A 5153-nucleotide genomic window follows, 5' to 3' on the forward strand; every position below is an offset into this window, starting at 1 on the left:
TTTGATTTTGTTAAAATGGTGGATTACATTGTTGATGTTTTGTATGTTGATCCATCCCTGCATCTCTGGAATGATGTATATGATGTGTTCTTGGATTCAGTTTTATTTTATTGCATCAAAGTTCATGCATGAAATTGGTCTGGAATTCTCTTTCTTTGTGTGGTTTAGGTGTCAGGGTGATTGTGGCCTCATAGAATGAATTTGGCATTGTTCCTTTTGTTTCTATTTTGTGGAAAAGTTTGAAGAATGTTCACATTAGCTCTTCTTTGAATGTCTGGCAAAACTCTGTACTAAAACCATCCAGACCAGAGCAGTCTTCATTTATTTATTTATTTATTTATTTATTTATTTATTTATTTACTTATCTATCTATCTATCATCTATCTATCTATCTATCATCTATCTATTTATTTATGTTGGAAGATTTTTGATGATTCCTTCTATTTTCTTAGTGGTTATTGGACTGTTTAAACTTTTTTCGGATCTTGATTTATCTTTGGTAGGTGAAATCTATCTAGAAAATCATTTGTTTACTTTAGATTTTTGAATTTTGTGGAATACAGGCTTTTTAAGTAAGACCTAATAATTTCTTTTTTAATTCCACATTGTCTGTAGTTATGTCACCCTTTTTGTTTCTGTTGTTGATCTAAATAATCTCCCTCTGCCTTTCATTTAGTGTTTCTAAGGGTTTGTTTATATTGTTGAGTTTCTCAAAGAACCAGTTTTTTGTTTCATTGATTCTTTGTATCAATCTCGTTTCCAATATATTGATTTCAGCCCCAAGTTTAAATATTTCCTGTCATCTACTCCATGTTGGTGTATTTACCTCTATCTGTTAGAGCTTTCACGTGTGCTGCTAAATTACTATTATGGGACCTCTCCAATTTCTTTATGAAGGCACTTCATTTTTTTAAAATGCTGTGAGCTTTTCTCTTAGCACTGCTTTCATTGTGCTTCATAATTTTGGGTATGTTGTGCCATCATTTTCATTAAAAACTAGAAATTATTTAATTTCTTTCTTTGTTTCTTCCCTGCCCCAGTGGTGTTTCTCTTGTTGTTGACAGGAAAACCTCAAGGAAAGCAACAAAACCAGAAAATTTGAACACAGGGGTCTTTCCAGAGATTCATACTCCAACCAAGGAGTATGAGTTTTAGGTTATGAAGATAACCTAGAACCCCTGCACAGATGTAGCCCATGGCACTTCAGTGTTCAAGTGGGTTACACAGTAATGGGAAGAGGGACTGCCTGTGACATAAACTGATTGGCCTGCTCTTTGATCACTTCCTCCTGAGGGGGGAGCAGCCTTACGAGGCCACAGAAGATGACAATGCAGCCACTCCTGATGAGATCTGATAGACTAAGATCAGAAGGAAGGAGAGGGGGACCTCCACTATCAGTGGACTTTGGGAAGGACATGAGTGAAGAAGAGGAAGGGAAGGTGGGATTAAGAGGGGGAGAGAGAGGGGTTTATGGGGGGATACAAAGTGAATAAAGTGTAACTGATAAAAATTAAAAATAAATTAATTAAGCTATGTAAAAACTAGAAATAAAAAAAACTGAAGAAGTCAAGCAAAAACTCAAGTGATAAGCCTCACCAATACAGTCCAAAACATGAAAAAAAAAACATTCTCAAGACTATAACAAATGCTATTGTGCTTAGAAAGTCTTTTTTTTTTTTCAGGGAGTGAGTTCAAGGCTGTTCTTAATTTCTCATCCATTCTATGTTTATTGAGTTTACTGAGGTCTTCAACCTATTTTCGGTGAGTTTTGTGCAGAGTGATAAGTAGGGATCTATTTGAATTATTTTACATGCATACTTCCAGTTTGACCACAACAATGTGTTGAAGATGCTGTCTTTATTCCACTGTTTATTTCAAGATTTCTTATTTTAAAAATATCAGGTGTTCATAAGTATGTGAATTTCTACCTAGGTCTTCAATGTCATAATTGAGCAAAGTGTTTGTATCTCTTCCAATACCATGCTGTTTCTACTATAGTTTTTAGTTTAATTCAATCTTGGATGGGTGATCCCTCTAGCCATTCTTTTTAGGATTGTTTTAGCTGTCATAGTTTATTTGTGCTTTTATTTGAAGCTGAAAATTGTCTTTTGTTTGGAATTTTGATGAAGATTGCACTGAATGTTGATGTTGAATGTTTTTCTTGGGATGGAGAGTTTTACTCTATAAATCTTATCTATGAGCAGTGGAGAGCTTCCTAGCCCTTGCCCAGGCATAAAGATAAACAGTCTTCAGAAATACAGCAGAAAACTGAAAATCTTCTGCATAACAAAGGACTGCCATCATTCTGAAAATGTAGCAGTGTACAGAAAACTAAAATACTTTTACTATCTACACACCCAAATAAAGGCTAATATTGAAATGCATAAATAAGTCAAAAGAAAATTTAGATATTAAGAAAATTTACAATCTAAATAAAACACACCTACAATTCTAAATAAAGATTTTTTTATTTTTATTAATTACAGTTTATTCACTTTGGTTCCCAGCTGTAGACTCCTCCTCCAACCCCTCCCAATCCTACCCCCTCCTTCTTATTCTCCTATGACTCTCCCCCAGTCCAATGATAGGGTAGGACCCCCCTCCCCTTCACTTTGACCCTAGACTATCAGGTCTCATCAAGACTGGCTTCTTTGTATTCCTCTCTTGACTGGTAAGGCTGCTATCCCCTCAGGTGGAGGTGATCAAAGGGCCAGTCCATGAATTCATGTCAGGTCACTATTTGCAGTTGTTATGATAGTATACATGAGTGACCCCAAAAATTCTACCAGGGAACTCCTACAGCTGATAAACTCCTTCAGCCAAGTGGCTAGATACAAAATCAACTCACAAAAAATAGCAGCACTCCTGTATACAAAAGACAAAAGGGCTGAGAAAGAAATTAGGGAAACAACACCCTTCACAATAGCCACAAAGGACATAAAATACCTTGGTGTAACTAACCAGGCAAGTCAAAGACTTGCATGGAAAACAAAAACTTTCAGTCTCTGAAGAAAGAAATAGAACAAGATATCAGAAGAGAATTCTTAAAAAAAATAATTCAAATGGCTGAGAAACATTTAAAGATATGTGCAAGGTCCATAGTCATCAGGGAAATGAAAACCATTTGTGATGTGGTGTGGTTTGTGATATGGTCTAAAGAGAGTCATAGGGCTAAGAATGTTCAGACATTACTAGTAGGAGTACAAACATGTTTAGCCACTAAGGACATCTCTGTGGCTCTTCCTCAGCAAGAAGGGAATTGTTCTGCCTCAAGAACTAACTATAGTACTCTTGGTCATATATCCAAAAAATGTTTTCATCTTTCCATTTTTACAAAGATGTTTATGACTGCTCTACTCAACACTTCCCAAAATTGGATATAACCCTGACATCCATCAACAGAAGAATAGATAAAGAAAATGTGGACATTTACACAACAAAATATTACTCAGTCATTTAAAAAAGTAAATCATGAAATTTCAATGGAAATGCATATCTACAGGTAAACTAGAAAAAATCAGTCTGAGTATATAGTAACACAAGTTCAAAAATACAAATATGGCATGCATCTACTTACATGATATTATTACTTGTAAAGGGAATAATAAGCAACCTACAGTACATAAAACCATGTAGGATACACAAAGAATAAGGGACTAGTGTTTGAGAAGAAGTAAATAGATCTCCCTAGGATAGGGTAATAAAATAGTTATTTATAGATTGAAGAAGGGCTCATAAAGAAGACTTGGTTGGAAGTGGGGAAGAAAGAAGACATTAAGGAAAGTACTATGAAGAGAGACAGCCAAAATTAAATGTCAGTTGAATGTCACTGTAGCAAACTAACACAGTAGAAGCTTGCTGCAATATATACATAACTGAAGGTGATCCAAATGAAATAATATGAGAGTCCCAATACGATGTCACTTGTCATCAAATGAAGACTGGGTTATATCTACTTGAGGTGGTGGCCAAAGGAGTCTCATTGGAATCCCCAAACAATGCACACTTTTGTCAATATTATAATTTGCCCTCCATAAATTCACTGCAAGTCTCCATTGCTGAATACAACACTTACTTAACTCACTGAATATAGAGAAATTAAGCTTGTGCCTATATAGAAATTTCACTATATAGTTATATTTATAGATAGATAGATAGATAGATAGATAGATGATAGGTAGATAGACAGACAGATGATAGATAGATAGGTAGATAGATTTGTTTGTGTATAATTAATCTGTATATATTTTTTAAATTCCATTAACCAAAATTTTGTAAGATTATACATAGGAGACATCAATTAATTATTTCATTTGCTTATATATAAGAATTAACATTACACCTTTTTTCACTTTTCTTCCTTCAAAGCCTCTTGCAGGTTTAGCTCTTTTGAAATTTCATGCCTGCGTTTTCATGAATGAATTTTACCTAAGTTAGATATCAAAATTTGAGTTGCATTATATTGTATATATTATAACAATAATATATAATAATACCATGACATTTTATCAGCAGTAATTATGATAAATAGTGTTACACTAAACTAGAAAAAAGTATAGAGATGAAGTATTTTTCTTTTTGGTTGTTGTTCTGAATCCAGCCATCTCAGGACTTCTGCTGCCAGGTTCAAAACTGAATTAATATTCACAGGTCCTAAAGCCTATTCCTATCCTGATTCAGGAACCACAAAAGTAAGCATCACCAACAGAATACAAGAGATGGAAGAGAGAATCTCTGGAGCTGAAGACACACTTGCAGAAATGGATACTTCTCTCAAAGAAAAAGTAAAATCAGAAAAGTTCCAATCACAAAATATCCAAGAAATCAAGGATGCTATGAAAAGACAAAATCTAAGAATAATAGGAATTCACGAAAAAGAAGACTCCCGACTCCAAGGTCCAGAAAATATTTTCAGGAAAATCATAGAAGAAAATTTTCCCAACTTAAAGAAAGAGATGTCCATAAATATACAAGAGGCCTACAGAACTCCAAATAGACTAGACCAGAAAAGAAACACATCACGTCACATCATAGTCAAAACACTAAATCTACAGAACAAAGAAAAGATATTAAAAGCAGCAAGGGAAAAAGGCCAAGTAACATATGAAGGTAGACCTATCAGAATCACACCGGACTTCTCATCAGAAACTATG

This window comes from Meriones unguiculatus, assembly GCF_030254825.1.
Source record: "Meriones unguiculatus strain TT.TT164.6M chromosome 13 unlocalized genomic scaffold, Bangor_MerUng_6.1 Chr13_unordered_Scaffold_37, whole genome shotgun sequence".
In the NCBI taxonomy this organism is placed as follows: domain Eukaryota; kingdom Metazoa; phylum Chordata; class Mammalia; order Rodentia; family Muridae; genus Meriones; species Meriones unguiculatus.